Below are 18,908 nucleotides of genomic sequence, written 5' to 3'. Positions count from 1 at the left end.
ACATAAATTTCAATTGACGTAAATTTCATTTGACACACGTGAAAAATTCATTTGACGTAAAAATTGTTTAACATAAAAAAAAGATAAATTCTATTTGATAACAAAATTCGTTTGACATAAATTTCATTTTAACATAAAATTCATTTAATATAAAAATCTCTTGACATAAATTTCAATTGACGTAAAATTTCATTTGACACATTCAAAATTTATTTGACGTAAAATTTATTTAATATAAATTTCATTTGACATAAAAATAACATTTAACATAAAAATGTAGGGGCGATTTTTTAAAGTAACCATGATCATATTTATTATCAATAAAATTGTGATTGATATCAATTTTAAAATTCGCATTTCTATTTTTTTTATCAAATGTTTAGGTAAAGTGAATTTCATATCAAATAAAAATTATGTAAATTAAATTACTTTTATGTCAAATAAGTATTTAACCTAAAATTTAAATATTATATTAAATTACTTTTATGACAAATGAGTGTTTTACCTACAATTTATTTTATGTTAAATGAACTTTATGTCAAATGAAATTTATGGAAAATGAAGCTTACCTCAAATAAGTTTTATGTAAAATGAAATTTATGTAAAATTTTTGTTCTTCATTTTTCGATTTTTATTTTTATGTTTTTCGATTACAAAATCGAAAAAATAAATTTTATAAAATTTATTTTTGTCAAATGAATTTTAAGTCAAATAACATACACGGAGAAAAATTTTCAGTTAAAATTACTATTAAAAATAGAAGCTGAAACTATTTCACATAGTATTTTCGTGACACATCGAGTTAATCGTAAAGTGTAATATTTTATTAAGTATTTTGTACTATGGTATCAAAGTATTTGATATTATTAATGATATTAGTTCCAACTATGTAAACATTTTTTGGAACTTGGTTACATAGTAAAGGTAACTTTTCTGCCTAGAAAGTATAACAATTTCAAATGCTTGAACCTACTATGAGAGAAAGGCAAGCGCGCTATGCATCATGGTAATCTCCAATATTTTAAATGAATGACTGCGCGATGAACCACATGGTAAACTTTACTATTTTAATAGTGCACGACGCTAGTACTAAATGATTTTGAACATAATGTAAAATTGTCTTGAGATTATGTAACGTGGTAAATACCACTACATATAATAATTATAAATGTAATGCAGAAATATTTAGAAAGGTTACTCTCTAAATTTCACTGAAAATCAGTTAAAAATAACTGAAACTTCAATCATTTTCTACTGATTCGACAATTAAAAATCTAGGGTAAGTGCGTCAATTGCTGCGGGTGCTTCAGTTTCTGCGGCATTTTAATAATTTAAGTGAATACATTTGTTCAGGGCACAAATAATTTTGAAATTTTTTTTAAAAATTACTTAACGATGTAAGTTTTAAAATAGATATAGGAAGTATATACCAAAACTTAATATTTATGTATTTTATTTTAATTAAAAGTTGACGTGTTCAAGGTTTTATTTATTTTCATTGCTAACTTTGCTGGCGGTGCAAAAATACCTACATAAAAAAAGCTTTATTATTGTTTTTAGACTTAAAGTGGTTATTATTATGATGATTTTAGATAAAGAAAACCTTGTTTTAAAAGAAAAATTAAACTTTACTTTATTTTTGTCTGTTATTATATTTTATTTTTAAGAGTAGTAATTAACACAGAATTTGGGCTTGATTTAATTCCTGCGCCCTCAGAAAATCAACTAAGACTGGTTACAATAGACTATCTATTTTGAAAAAGAGCAAGAAAAAATTATGAAAATGAAAGAAAAAATGAAGATTATGGAGGAAAAACTAAAGAAAATTTAATAAATACATAAATTAATTAAGGAAGAATTCTGTTATTAAGTTTTAACTAAATGTTTCAAAAATGTGATAATTCAGAAATTATTTGTTACTTTTCTTAATATATGATATATATTTATTTTTAATAAATTTATATTCTATTCAATTAAACATTGATTAAAATCATTGTCCCATTTTGATTTCATAGTAGTTTGCGGTATTATACACATAAACACGAAATTATGCGCAGAAACTGACCCACAGGAATTGAATTCGCGCAGCAACTGATGCGCAGCAACTGACTCAAACGCGCAGAATTAAACGCATTGAATATTATTTTTAATTCATTAAATTTATTAAAATAAATTATATTTTAGAGATGTTATTTATTGTAAACATATCTTAATAACACAAACTACAAATTTAATAAGACATAAGTTCAATTTGATCAATATAAAAATTATATTTTATAGTTAAAAGACGTCTTGACCAAAATACCGCAGGAATTAGTACACTTACCCTACTGAAAATTTCTGTCACACATATTGAAAATTTCAGTTATTTTTTAATTGTCCAATCAGTGAAACATTACTGAAATTTAAATCATTTTTAACTGATCTTCAGTGAAATTTCACTGATTCAAATCGCGAGAATGGAGTCACTGATTCTCAGTCAAATTTCACTGATTCAGTTTTAGAGAGTATGTTTAATAGCTGTCAGAATGATGTTTCACGGAAATTTTAAGTATTTTAAATAAGGATTGTAATTTTGTGGAATAATTGAAATTGCTAGAAACAAAAGTTTTAATAAATTAAAAGTAAAATTTTTAATTTAAATCATCAATAATAATTTTTATTAATCTAAAATAAATATATACATAGCAAAAGTTTAAAATAATAAATACACTTAATTATAATGGTTTCAATTCGTAGGCTTGCGCTTATAATTACACAATTTCAAATTGCTCATTTTTTTTACAAAAAACCTGACGTCATCTTAAAAATTAAATCCACTTTTTAGCAATGTATTCAATGTTTTTAAATTACTAACTGTACCATTTATAAACTTTTTCCAAACTAAACTGCTGCACCTTGGTTAGTTTTTCGCTTTTCGTTTGTTGATCCGTACTTCATCTGTGTTGGTGTGATCATGGTAGACAAAAGGTGTAAAACCACTGCATCTTGAGCGCCTGTAAAATTAATTAAAGTCAGCATTTATTAAATTTGTGTAACTTTAATTAATTAAATATTAACTAATTTAATAGTACGATAATTTTTAAATATTTACCTTAAATTCGATAGCGTCTTTAGTGTTTCAGGACATTTTTGGCGTCGTGACGCCAACACTCAACTATGTTCATGTATTATTCAAAAAGTACTAAAAATAACGATTTTCTCGCGAAAAGTTTAATCACTCAAACACACATTTATTTCACTTTTTAGGCATGTTTTATTAAATTTAAATAATAAAAATTGTAATTTAAAATAATTTTAAGAATAACGTCTTTAAGTTTGGAGTTTTCAGAGACGACTGAATGTATGCAGTACACGTTGGTATACAGAAAGTCTATTTTTAAAACTAAAAACGATGCTGATGGCCCTTTCTATTACAAAAAAAATGTACTGTGTTGTGAACACATGTAATTTCACAGTGTAAAATGGTAATGTCCACCATGTAGAAAAAAGAATTCCAGTTATTCATTGAATCAGTGCGTTAACTTGCTTTAGTAGGTCTTAGACCCTTGCGCTATGAGTGGACCGTACTATTTCACATAGTAAAAGATCTTTTACTATGTAAAATAGTACGGTCCACTCATAGCACAAAGGTCTTGCAGCTATTATATTCAGACGTTAAGGAGCAATTTTTCTCCTTGATTTCTTTACTATGTGAAATAGCATAAACTCCTACAACAAGTAGAACTTACTGCTATTATAAATACACATTTTTAGTTATTTCTAATGGCATAAAATATTATGTATTAATGTTATAAAACACTTTTTAATAAAGAGTTTTTGTTATGTAAGATACTATTTTGACTCACTAGCATCATAATTGTCGTATTGTAAATAATATTTTCTCCATTTCTTAAATTATATTTGATGTATTTAAAAAAATCTTCTATACTTTGTATACTTTAGTAAAAGATACTTTAAAGCATTAACTGAAATAACTACACACTTTGCAAAACATCTAACGCGTCATAGTTAAAAAAACTATGTAAAATAATTCAAGATACCATTTTTAAAAAATGGTAATTTCTACTATGTACAAATAGCACTATTAATCATGAAATAGTACTTAATATTAGAACTGGTAGTTTTTCTAATTATATCTCATAACGATTAGATATTTTACTATGTGAAATAGCGTTTTTAACTTGGTTTTCAAAAACCATTTCTCTGCGTGTATGTCAAAGAACATGTCAAATAACTTGTCAAATAACATGTAAAATAAAGTTTTAGAACGAATTTTATCTCAATTTAAATTTAAGTCAAGTGATTTTTATGTCAAATGAATGAATGAATGAATGAATGAATGACTTTTATGTGCTTAAAAAGTTATGTTAAATGGTTTTATGTAAAATAAATTATATAATATTCAATTATTTTTAAAAGTAATAAAATTCTTCACAGAAATTCAATTATGTTCAAAATTTTTTTTAAATTCTCGTCAAAATTTCAATTATTTTTAGAAATATTAAAATTCTTCTCCGAAATTCAATTATTTTAAAAAAATCTAAAAAAATGGTCAACATCTAAATTATTATCTTTATAAATAAATAGCAGAATTCTTCGAAAAAATTCAATTATTTTCAAAAATTTTATTAAAAATTCATTACAAAATTTCAATTATTTTCAAACATTTTAATAAAATCCATTTGCAAAATTTCAATTATTTTCAAAAGTAATAAAATTCTTCGCAGAAATTCAATTATGTTCAAAAATTTTAATAAAATCCATTGCAAAATTTCAATTATTTTCAAAAGTAATAATATTCTTCCCAAAAATTAGGTAAATATTGTTCAATATCTACTATTTTCATAAAATTTACCAAAAGAATTTAATTATTTAAAAAAAAAATTTAATAAAATTCTACAAAAACTTTTAATTATTTTCAAAAAATAATAAAAATTTCACAAGAATTTCATTAATAACAAATTTTTTTTTATAAGTTTCTTCGCAATCATTCAACTATTTTCATAAATAATGAAATTTTTACGGGGATTCAATTATTTTCGTAAATAATAAAATTCTTTTTAGGAATTCAATTATTTTCAATAGAATTTTAATCGAATTCCTCGAAAAAATTCTTAAAAATTATATTAAAATTCGTCCAAAGAATTTGATGATTTACAAATTTGTTGATAAAATTTTTAATAGGAATTAAATTCCAAGAAACATTCAATTATTTATTTTTGTATTTAAATAATTGAATTCTGGTAGAATTTTCTCATAAACATTGATTTAAAAATAGACTTCAGTTAAAATCTTAGATTATAATAATTGAATTCTTTCGAAGAATTTCATTAAAATTTTTAAAATAATTGAATTTTATCGAGACATTTTTTTAAAGTGTCTTAAAAATAATTGAATTTCTATCAAAAAAAAGTTTTATCAAAACTTTTTAAAATGTTTGAATTTCTGCTAAAATTCTGATATTTTTGAAAATAATTGAATTCTTGCGAAGAATTTTTTATTAAGACTTTTGAAAATAATTGAATCTTTGCAAAGATTTTTATTATTTCACGAAAATATTTAAATTCTTGCGAAAAATTTTATTAAAATTTCTGAAAGTAATTGAATATCTGCTAAGAATTTTGTTATTTTCGATTTATGCCAAGAATTTTATTAAAATTTTTAAAAATAATTGAATTCCTGTTAATTTTTTACAAGAATTTAATTTATTTTGAAAATTTTAATAAAATTCTTCGCAAGAATTCAATTATTTTCATGAACAATAAAATTCAATGCAGAATTTCAATTATTTTATTTATTTTTAATACAATTTTAATCGGATTTTTCGAAAAATGTAATTATTCTTAAAAATGTTATTATATTTCGTTAATAGAATTCAATTATTCGAAAATTTGTTGTTAACGATTTTTTCTGGGAATTGAATTTTAAGAAACGTTCAATTATTCAATAAATTATTTATTTGCATTTTTACATTTAAATTTGTATTTAAATAATTGAATTCTAGAAGAATTTTTTAATAAAGATTGATTTTCATTTCATATAAATGAATTTCAGTTAAAATTTTAGATAATAATTGAATATTGAATGCAATAGAGCGTGAATTTTAAAAAATAATTGAATTTTGTAATTAATTTTTTTGAAAAAGTTTAATTGAGTTTTTTTAATATTATTTTTAGTTTCTATTTTCTAATATTTATTAAATTAAAGAATTTACGAATAATTGAAATTTCGTAAAATTGAATATTGTAAAGAAATGAATTTCAAAATTGCCAAAGAACTTTTTCGAAAATTTAAAAAAATAATCGAAGAATTTTAGTTTTAAATTCTTAAAAATAATAATTGAATTGCCAATGATTTTAATTATTATAAATTATTTTTATTAATAATTATTATTAATTTTATTAATTCTTATAAAACATGAAGAAATCGATGACTTCGAGTCGAAGACTCGGAGTTATCGATTTCTTCATGTTTTATAGTTATGAAAAATTGAATTTCTAGTTTTATAAGTAAAATATTCTCTTATTTGATTCGGACTGATTCTATTTTTGTCAGTTGGTCCGTTAATGGTCGGTAATTTTTAATTTTTGGTCTGTTAAGTCCGTATTCTTAAATACTTTCACTGCTTCGAGCCCTGATATTTATATATATAATTTTTATAACAGTGATTAGAATTATAATAGAAGAAAATCTCTGAAATCTAGTTTTCCAATTTTCTAGTGCGCGACTAATTTTCTCGTCACATTATATGCTAATAATACTAATTTGAAAAGTTATATAGTACATATATCCCTCCCTCCTTTTCTCTCATTCTTTATGTATATTAGTTTGTAAGTTCAGCTGTTGTTGTTTTCGTAAAGATGTATCTTTAAGCATGCCATTTTCACCTGTTATTAGGAGAGAAATAGAGAGTAGTTGACTCAGTAGCTTTAAAGACAACTATCGCAGTCGTTGTCATTACTGCGAGGGTTCGAGAGAGGAAATTTATGATTCTCCAATATAGTCATTATACACAGGATTTTCAAACTCCTGTCTATTTACTGTATAGAAAATTCGTGATGTTTTCACTTTTGGGGTTTTGCTTTTAGAACGGAAACAAACCAAAAATATATAAATATTTTTTCTTAATTCTTAAGGAGTATATAAAAGTTAAAAGAGAATAGAAATAATAGGAGTGGGGGTAAGTATTTTACTGTGAGAAAAAATTGAAAATTTATTACAATGGGAAAAAAAGTATGTGTGTTTTCCTGTAAATATTTGTATTTTACAAATATTTTTTTTACAAATAAAAGTTCTTTCTAATCACAGTTTTTCTAAGGATTTAAATTTAAAATTGAGACAAAAACTTTAAACAATAAAATAATAAGTAAATGGTATCAAAAGTCAACGTCTTCAGGTAGACATCAATTTTCCTTTCCCTTTATAAAAAATACATCGAAAATTGTTTAAATAAAATAAAATTTTAACATAAAGATAGTTTTAAATAAAATAATTATTTAATCATTATAATGATTAAATATTTATTTTAAATAAAACTATCTTTATGTTAAAATTTAATTTTGTTTAAACGATTTTTTATGTATTTTTTATATTAAAGGAAAATTTTAATTACTAAAAATTTTTAATAATTCCTACACTGCAATTGTTTGTAAAAATTGTTTAAATAATTATAAAAATTATCGCAAAACACCAGTTTCATGAAGAGAAAGTTTAATCGCAATAATCTAAAGTAAAATTTATGAAGAAGCAAATTACTTTTAGACATAACTAAAGTGCAATTGTTTATATAATTTGTTTATTAAAATGATAAAATTATTTTAGACATATCTTCGTCTAAAGTGTAATTGTTTATATAATTTGTTTATAAAAACTTTTAAGCGTAAAAACAATGTTTTTACTACTTACACACCCCCAGGCATAAAATTTTAAACAATATTATTAAAAATTTGTTAAATATTAATTTTTTTAATAAATTTTTCCATCATTTTTGCTCTAGAAAGTGTAAATAATGGCAATTAGAATTTAGAAATCAAAAAACTATTCTCAAGAATTATAATTAAATTCTTGAAAACGATTCAATTATTTTCAAAAAATATCATAAATTCAATTATTTTTAATGTCTAGTATTTTCTTAAAATTTTGCAAAAGGATTCAATTAAAAAAAAAAAATTGATAAAATTCATCCAAAATTCAATTATTTTCATAAATAATAAAATTCTTCTCATGAATTCAATTATTTTTGAAAATTTCAATAAAATTCGTAGCAACTATTCAATTATTTTCATAAGTAAAGTAACAAAATTCGTGGCAAGATTTCAATTATTTTTAATGAAATTTTGCAGGAATTGCTCAAAAAATGTAATTATTCTTAAAAATTTAATTTCAATTCTTCAAAAAACTAAATTATTTAAAAAAAAGGTTTTTTTTAAATTCTTTGGAAGAATTCAATTATTTACAAAAATATTAGAATTCTTCACAGGAATTCAATTATTTTCAAATACTTTAATAAAATTATTCGCAAGAAATCAATTGTTTTTAAATACAATTTTAATTAAAGTTTTTTGAAATAATTCAATTATTATTCTTTTAGATTTTAATAAAATTCATCACAAGAATTCAATTATTTTCATAAATAATAAAATTGTTCTCATTTCAATTATTTTTGAAAATTTTAATAAAATTCTTAGCAACTATTCAATTATTTTCATAAATAATAAAATTCATCACAGGATTTCAATTATTTTTAATACAATAATTTTACATATAGGAATTGCTTAAAAGATGTAATTATTTCTTAAAAATGTAATTTCAATTCCTCGAAGAAATCAATTCTTTGGAAGAATTCAATTATTTACATATAACTATTATAATTTTTCACAGGAATTCAAATTATTTTCAAATATTTTAATAAAATTCTTCGAAAGAATTCAGTTATGTCAATAAATAACAAAATTATTCCCAAAAATTCAATTATTTTGAGGCGTTTTAATAAAATTTTTTGCAAAATTCAATTATTTTCATAAATAACAAATATTCATCACAAGAATTCAATTATTTTCATAAATAATAAAATGGTTTTTAGAAATTCAATTATGTTTATAATAATAAATATGGCTTTTTAGGAATTCAACTATTTTCATAAATAATAAAAAGCTTTTCAGGAATTCAATTATTGTTAAAAAAAATTTAATGAAACACCACGCAGACATTTAATTATTGTCAAAAATAATTTTAATAGAATTCTTTGTCAAATTTAATTATTTTTAAAAACTTTTCGAAATTCAATCCTTTTAAATAACTACTATTTTTCTCATAAAAATATTTCCAAACAGAATTCAACTTTTTGTTAAAATGTTGGTTAGAATTCAATTCTTTTCATGATTAATAGAAATTTCTCAGGAATTCAATTTATTTAAATTATAAAATTTGCATAAAATTAGTCGAAAGAAATGAATTATTATTTAAATATTTTCATAAAAATCTACACAAGAATTAAATTATTTTTATAAATATTTAAATTCTTTCATGTATAATATGAAAATCGTTGGAGGAATTCAATTTATTATCATCAGGATAAGAAATATGTAAATATTTTTGATGAAAATTAGAAAAAAGTCAGGTAAATAAAATTTATAGAATGATAGAATTTTTGACAGTTTTGTGAAGTGTCTAAAACGAGTTTTTTTTTTTGTCGTCAAGTTTAATTTTTCGATAAATACTTTTTACTACACTATTTTTTTAGTTTCAAAGTTACTTTTTGCTACTTTTTAAAAATTAATTATCGTGTGCGAAATCTGTGTTTTCAAAGAGCAGATAAAAAAAATTTATATGATTTTATGGTTAGCCATTTTTTTTTCTAAAGTCATACAAAATTAATAATTATATAAAACAAAAATTAATAATAATATGTTAACAAACAATAATTTACTTTTTAAATTCAAGTTTAATCATATTACAGAAAATAAATTTTTGTCTTAGCTGCACGAAAAGTATGTCATTTCGGGCACTTAAAGTGGGCGCAAAGTAACTGATTCTCGCCCGGGGCCGGGGAAGCGGGCGCAAAAGTTCTTTTACGCCCGCTGACGTCACACAAGCGGGCGCAAAAGTACTTTTGCGCCCGCTTCATCTAGCCCGAGCGGGCGCAAAAGTACTTTTACGCCCGCTTCGCTCGTGCCCTCAATGCCATACTTTTCATGCAGTTAGGACAAAAAATTATGTTCGCAACATGGGCGCAAAGGTGATTACGACTTTGGCGAGATCACCTATTTTGCGCCCTTGATACGATAATAACTATTTACTCTTCATCTCGGAATTAAATTTAAAACCCTCTATGTACCTTCACAACTCTTCATATAATTCGTCACGAAAATTGATTTTTTTCAAGTGTTTCTTTAATTTTCCTAGAGTATATTGAACTTTTAAAAATAAAAAAAAATTTGAACAAGAATCACGTATAAATTTTTTTTTTCACTCGCAGAGGACGTGGAGGATTAAGATTGAAAAATTGAAGAGAGAGAGAGAGAGAGAGAGAAGGAAGCTTCAGAAAAATAATTACCACCTGGATAATACTTGGGATAACAAATTTCAGTCGACTTTATTTTTCTTTTAGGGGCACATTTAGAGAAAGGGGGAACCCCCTTCTCGTTTAATGCATTCTACTGGAGCACTTGCTTCTAGAGAGGATGCACCGGTGTTGAGGATGGAAAAAAGAAAGGGGAACAAACACTCGTGCTGTGCTCAAATTTCGAGGGAGGGATATTTCATTATATACAATATACCATCGCATCGAGGAATGGTAGAATGGTACAGCTTGTGAACACTCGTGTCATTCTCTGGTCCAACACCAATCGACGCAGGGTGTATGTTGGGTGGAGGAGGAGGAAGAGAGAGAGAGAAAGGTGAATCACATATTATATACCTATATATCTACTCGGCGAGGAACCATCTACTTTCTTTCACTTCTTCTCTCCTGATCGTAATAGTATATATATTTATATATATATACATTTATATATATATATATATATATATATATATATATATATATATATATATATATATATATATATATATATATATATATATATATATATAGATATACATAATATATATATATACCAACACTTCGTATCGCGTTTCGTTTTATTCTATTATAGTTGCCATTTTTATAGTTATTTTACTTTTAACTTTTGTTAATAATAAAATAATGAAAATTCTGTCAATTTTTGCAATTAAAAAACTTAATATAGTGCAATAATATTTTTTTAATATATATAATGCGAGTAATTCTGTTGAAAGTGCCCTTTTTGATGATGTCCTGATCAATTTAAAACAATATCTGTTCACTAATAGTTATTGACAAGTTTTATAGTGAAAATTTTTCGTTTTATTAGAGTATTATTAGAAAAGAAGATTAAGCACTTTTATATTGAAGAGAATTCATAAAAATGATAAAATTTAATATCATATATCTTCAAAGTTATTTTTTACAATGAATGAAATTTTAGTTTATTAAATTTTTTTTTAACTATATAAAATATGAAGAAATCAATGACTCCGAGTCGAAGACTCGGAGTTATCGATTTCTTCATATTTTATAATAATTAAAGATGACCAAGTAATAAAATCATTATTTTATAATATATTTATAAGAACATTATACTTCTTCAAAATTATTTTCATTATTTCAATTCAATTATTATTTTCAAAAAATTTTTAACTATAATTTTATACTTTATATCTATTATTTTTAATAATTTTCGAAAAAGTTCTTTGACAATTTTCAAAATCATTTCTTTACAATATTCAATTTTACGAAATTTCAATTATTGGTAAATTCTTTAATTAAATAAATATTAGAAAATAGAAACTAAAAATAATATTAAAAAAAACTCAAAACTTTTTCAAAAAAAATTAATTACAAAATTCAATTATTTTTTAAAATTCACTCTCTATTGCATTTAATATTCAATTATTATCTCAAATTTTTAACTGAAATTCATTTTTATGAAATGAAAATCAATTTTTATTAGAAAATTCTACTACAAAATTCAATTATTTAAATAAAAAAAAAAAAAAAAACAATTTTTGAATAATTTCATGTTTCTTGAAATTCAATTCTCATAAAGAATTTTAGTAACAAATTTTTAAATAATTGAATTCTTTTGTCGAATTTTATTAAAACTTGCATGAAAATTATTACTTTTTTCAAGGAATTCAATATTTTAATTGTATGAAAAATAATTGAAACGCTGTGCGATGAGTTTTATGAGAATTTTCAAATTCATTCGTTTACAATTCAATAATTTTACAAAAATTTCAATTATTCGGAAATTCTGCAATTAAATATATATTAAAAAATAAAAACTTGAAATAATTTCAATAAAAATCTTATATTAAACTTTGAAAAAGAATTAATTCTACAGAATTTTTTCTCAAAAATATGAAAAATTAAGAATTTCAATGATTTTAGTTTGAAACTTTTTCAAAATTTAATTATTTCTATAAAAATCCACGTTATAATGCTTTTAATATTTAATTATAATCTAAAATTTTAACTGAAATTCATTTTTAAAACCATTTTTTATTAGTAAATTCTATACGAGAATTTAATTATTTAAATACAAAAATAAATAATTTACTATAATTTCATGTTTCTTGAAATTAAAATTCTCATAAAAAATGTTATCAACAAATTTTTTAAATCATTAAATTCTTTGGACGAATTTTAATAAAATTTTTAGGAATAATTACATTTTTCGAGGAATTCGATTAAAATTGCATTAAAAATAATTGAAATTCTGCAATGAGTTTTATTATTTATGAAAATAATAATTGAATTATTGCGAAGAAATTTATAAAAAAATTTGTAAATAATTGAATTCCTGTAAAAATTTTTATTATTTATGAAAATAGTTGAATGTTTGCGTAGAATTTTATTCAAATTTTTTTTTAATAATGGAATTCTTTTGGAAAATTTTATTAAAATAGTAGATTTCAAAAATTTTTTTATAAAATTCTTGTTAAAATTTCAATTATTTTCAAAAATTTTCCTCCAATGCAATGATTCTCAATATTTACTATTTTAATAAAATTTTCCAAAAGAATTCATATTTAAAAAAGATTTTTTGATAAAAATCTACTCAAACATTTAATTATTTTCATAAATAATGAAAATTTCACAAGAATTCAATTATTTTCGTATAAAATTTTTTACCGGAATTCAATTTTTTTTTATAAATAATAAAATTCTTTTTAAGAATTCAATTATTTTCATAAATAATAAAACTTATAGCATAATTTTAATTATTTTTAAGTTAATACAATTTTAATCAAATTCCTCGAAAAATGTAATTATTCTTAAAAATTTTATTAAAATTCGTCAAAAGAATTCAATTATTTTGAAATTTCTTGATAAAATTCTTTATGAGAATTCAATTTTGAGAAACATTTAATTATTCAATAAATTATTTATTTTTGTATTTAAATAATTGATTAATTAATTAATAGAATTTTTAATTAGAAGTATGAAAAATTCAGATTATCAAAGATTTTAATTTGAAAACTTTAATTTGAAAATTTTAAATTTGAAAACTAATTTGAAAACTAATTTGAAAAACTTTAATTTGAAATTTGAAAATTTAATTTGAAAACTTTACAAAATTCAATTATTTTAAAAAATTGCAATTATTATAGTAATTTCTCCAAAATTCATTTATATTATCTAAATCTTTCATTGAAATTAATTTTTAAATAAATTTTTTTAGAAAATTCTCCGAGAGTTCAATTATTTAAATACAAAAATAAATAATTTTTAAATAATTGAATTCTTTCGCAGAATATATAGAACTTTTAAGAATAATTAAATTCTTTTGAAGAATTCAATTTAAACTGTACTGAAAATAATTAAAATTCTGCGATGAGTTTTATTATTTATGAAAATAAATGGAATTATTGTAAAGAATATTGTATATATATAAAAGTATATAAAAGTATTCAAATTCTATTTTTAATAATTGAATTCCTGTGAAATTTCCATTATTTCATAAAATAATTGAATATTGCTGTAAACCTTTGTCAAAATTGTTTTTAAATAATTGAATTCTTTTGCGGGAAATTTTATTATAAAATTTATTGAATTAAAAAAACTTTTTAAAATTAATAATTGAAATTTTGCCATGATTTTTTTTTCAAAGTTTCGTTAATAATTGAATTTTATTACTTTTAAAAATAATTGAAATTTTGACAAGAATTTTATTAAAATTCCTGAAAATAATTGAATTTTGTCGAAGAATTTTGCTATTCATTTATATATAAAGATAATTGAAATAAATATGTTGACGACAATTTTTCTTAGATTTTTTGAAAATAATTGAATTTCTCCGAAAAATTTTATTAATTTTGAAAATAATTGAATAATTGAATTGAATTGACTCTAAAAAAAAGGTAATAATTTAGTATACCAATTTTGGTACTAAATCGTAATTTTGTTCTATTTTAATACTGAAATCAGATCCAATTTAGAACCTTTATTTTACAGTGTACGCGGAGAATTACCCATTTATACTATTAAAGTGATAAAATTGCTTTAAAAAATAATCCTAATACTTATATATATATATATATATATTGGTATATACGAGGTGGCTTTGCAGGTTTTCATTATATTAAGATTCTTTGGTATCGGTTTTCACTTTATATATAGTATACGTCTATATATACACATATATATATGGGTATAAATGAAGTACAATAAGGGATGGTGAGCCACGATCATCACTCCCCAAAAATCAGGGTGGCATTCAGAAGTTATAATGTAAACCGCGAGGCCAGTAAGCGAGCAAGTGTTCCTCCGTGACCAATGAGCGCTTGCACGCATGTGTGCACTTCCCAATGCGATATTAATATCACGATTATCATCTACGTATTATCGACCAACCCCTATATACCTATATATACATCAAACCCCCTGGTTGTACGGTGGTTCAAATATAAGTTGCCTTCATCCCCCTTTGCAACATTTTCCCTTTGACCTCACCCCCTCCTATATTCTTGTTGCAAGGTGTTCCCTCAACTTTTTTTTCGCCAACATTTTTTAAACGTCGCCAAAATGCCTAAAATTTGTTAAAATCGAGGGAAACACACTATTTTTCATTCTTTTCCATGTCTTTTCAATTCTACGATAATTGAAAAAACACTTTTCGAAATTCAAGTCTAGCAACATTTTTGGATATTATCATTACAATATAGGGTAGGGGGCCCCAAAGTGGACACCCATCTTGTGTAATTCCTACACGGTATTAATAATTAATAATATATGCCCTGAAACTGTATCTCCTTAGCTAACTTTTAAGCGAAAAAAAAATTTTATTTTACTAAGGAAAATAAAACTTAGGCGACTTTGGAACAAAAGCTGAAATTTTACTTTAAAAAAAAAGTGGCCCCAAGGTGCGTCCACCATTCAAAAATTCACTGAAAAATTAAAAAAATAGTTGCAAAAATCAATTTAGGGTAATTTTATTTGAAATGTATTGTTTTTGGTTTATAATCCAACAGAATCAATTGTTGCAAACTCTTATTTTTAGCTTATAAGAAGCAATTTTAAAATCACGGTAAATATAGTAAGGTGTTAAAATAACACCAGAATGGATTAAAATAATATGTAACAGTTTAATCCCTCTAGGATTAAAATAACACCAAAAAAGATTAAAATAATCCATTTTGGTGTTATTTTTTACTATGAATGAAATTTGGGACGCATGATTATTCCCCAAATGTCATTTTTCCGAAATGTCATTTTACCGAACTGCACTTTTGCGAATAGTCATTTTTGCGAAAAGCCATTTTTGCGAAATGTCATTTTCACGAATAGTCATTTTTGCGAAAAGCCATTTTTGCGAATAGTATTTTTTGCGAAAAGTCATTTTTACGAATTTTCATTTTTGCGAATTGTCATTTTTGCGAATTGTCATTTTTGCGAATCGCCATTTTTACGAATTGTCACTTTTGCGAATCGACATTTTTACGAATTGTCACTTTTCCGAAAAGTCATTTTTGCGAATTGTCATTTTTGCGAAAAATACAATAGTAAACTTGTAGTATATATAGATTCACTATTGTATTTTTCGCAAAAATGTCAATTCGCAAAAATATCTTCTCGGAAAAGTGACAATTCGTAAAAATGGCGATTCGCAAAAGTGACAATTCGCATAAATGACATTTCTCAAAAATGACAATTCGCAAAAATAGCTTTTCGCAAAAATGACAATTCGCAAAAACGACAATTCGTAAAAATTACTTTTCGCAAAAATGGCTATTCGCAAAAATGACATTTCGTAAAAATGTCGATTCGCAAAAGTGACAATTCGTAAAAATGGCGATTAGTAAAAATGTCGATTCGCAAAAGTGACAATTAGTAAAAATTACTTTTCGCAAAAATGGCTATTCGCAAAAATGACATTTCGTAAAAATGTCGATTCGCAAAAGTGACAATTCGTAAAAATGGCTTTTCGCAAAAATGACAATTCGCAAAAGTGCAGTTCGGTAAAATGACATTTCGGAAAAATGACATTTGGGGAATAATCATGCGCCCCATGAAATTTTACTTTGAATCAAAGACCAACTTAACAATTTGTCAAAATTCGACGAATTTAGCTTTACCAGGGACAATAGTTAGTTAGTAACTAATTTACTAACTAACGAGCTAACTGACTAAATTTCTAACCATCTTACTAACTAACATACTAACTTACTAACTCACATACTAACTTACTTTCTAACTAACTTGCAAACTAAATTACGAATTAACTTACTAACTTATTAACTAATTTTCCAACCACCTTACTAACTAACTTACTAACTAATTTCTTAATTAACTTACCAATTTCTTAACTAAATTACTAACTTATTAACTTACTAACTTACTAACTAACTTATTAAATAACTAACTTAGTTACTAACTAACTTACTAACTAATTTATTAATTAACTTACTAATTTCTTAACTAAATTACTAACTTACTACCCAACTTACAAACTAACTACCTTACAAACTTAATTACTAATTAACTTACTACCTTACTTACAAACTTACTTACATTATAACTAACTTACAAACCTAATTACTAATTAACTTATTAACTTACTAATTAGCTAACTAACTAAGTAAGTAACTTACTAACTAACTAACTTACTTAACTGACTTACTAACTAACTAGTTAACTTCGTTATGAAGTAACATAGGTACTATTAATATCTTACTAAGTTTGTAATTTAATAAGTTAGTAAGTCATTTAGTGAGTTACTAAGCTAGTTAGTAGGTTAATAAGTAAGTCAGTAAGTTATTTAGTAAGGCAGTTAGTAAATTAGTTAGTGAGTTAATTAGTAAGTTAGTTAAAAAATAATTTTAGTAAGTTAATAAGTTAGTTTGTTAAAAAATTAGTAAAATAGTAAGTTAGTTAGTAAGACAGTTAGTAAGTTAATTAGTAAGTTAGTAAGTGAGTTAGTTAGTAAGACAGTTAGTAAGTTAATTAGTAAGTTAGTAGGTGAGTTAGTTAGTAAGTTAGTCAGGAAGTTAACTATTGAGTTAGTTAGTAATTAATTTTGAAGTTAGTAAGGTAATTAGTAAGTTAGTTAGTAAGATAATCATTATGTTAGTTATTTAAAAAATTAGTAAATTAGTAAGTTAAAAAATTAGTAAGTAAGTTAGTAAGTTAGTAAGTTAGTTTGTTAATTAGTGAGTGAGTTAGTATATAAGTTTGTAAGTTAGTTAGTAAAGTAGCAGCAAGTTAGTTTGTATGTTGGTTAGTTAGTAAGTTAATCAGTATGTTAGTTTGTAAGTTAATTAGTAATTTAGTTAAAAAATTATTTTAGTAAGTTAATAAGTTAGTCAGTAAGTTAGTCAAAAAATTAGTAAGTTTGTTAGTAAACAGTCAGTAAATTAGTAAGTATGTTAATTAGTGAGTTAGTTAGTAAATTATTTAGTAAATTAATTAGTAAGTTAGTTAGTAAGTTAATTAGAAAGTTAGTTAGTAAGTTAATTAGTAAGTTAGTTAAAAAATTATTTTAGTAAGTTATTGAGTTCGTTAAAAAATTAGTAAGTAAGTTAGTAAGTTAATTAGTGAGTGAGTTAGTATATAAATTTGTAAGTTAAAAAGTAAAGTAAGTTAGTTAAGTAAGTTAGTAAGTTAGTTAGTAAAGTAGTAGTAAGTTAGTTAGTATGTTAGTTCGTAAGTTAATCAGTATGTTAGTTTGTTGTAAGTTAATTAGTAATTTAGTTAAAAAATTATTTCAGTAAGTTAATAAGTTAGTCAGTAAGTTAGTTAAAAAATTAGTAAGTTAGTAAGTTAGTCAGTAAGTTAGTTAGTAAGACAGTCAGTAAATTAGTTATTATGTTAATTAGTGAGTTAGTAAATCAGTTAGTAAATTTATTAGTAAGTTAGTGAGTTAGTTAGTAATTAATTTTGAAGTTAGTTAGTAAGGTAGTTAGTAAGGTAGTTAGTAAGTTAGTTAGTTAATAAGTTAATCATTATGTTAGTTATTTAAAAAATTAGTAAATTAGTAAGTTATTTAGTAAGACAGTTAGTAAATTAGTTAATAAGTTAATTAAAGAGTTAGTTAAATAATTAGTTAGTAAGTTAATTAGTTAGTTAGTTAGTTAGTGAGTTAGTTAGTTTGTTAGTATGTTACTTAGTTAGCTAATTAGTAAGTTAGTAAGTTAGTTAGTAACATAAATTGTATAATTGACAAATAGAAATCATGCAAATTTTTTTTTATTTCTTTTGAATAAGAAAATAAAGTTTTGTTAAAAATTGTTGTTTATCAAACAAAAAAAAAATTAGATAGTATAGATATATAATCTGTTATTATTTATCCTTCCACCCTATCACAAAAATAATATAATTTATT

This window comes from Leptopilina heterotoma, unplaced genomic scaffold (assembly GCF_015476425.1).
Source record: "Leptopilina heterotoma isolate Lh14 unplaced genomic scaffold, ASM1547642v1 Lhet_222, whole genome shotgun sequence".
Taxonomy (NCBI): Eukaryota; Metazoa; Arthropoda; class Insecta; order Hymenoptera; family Figitidae; genus Leptopilina; species Leptopilina heterotoma.
The sequence above is the reverse complement of the archived record's forward strand: the minus strand, read 5'-3'. Positions refer to the sequence as shown.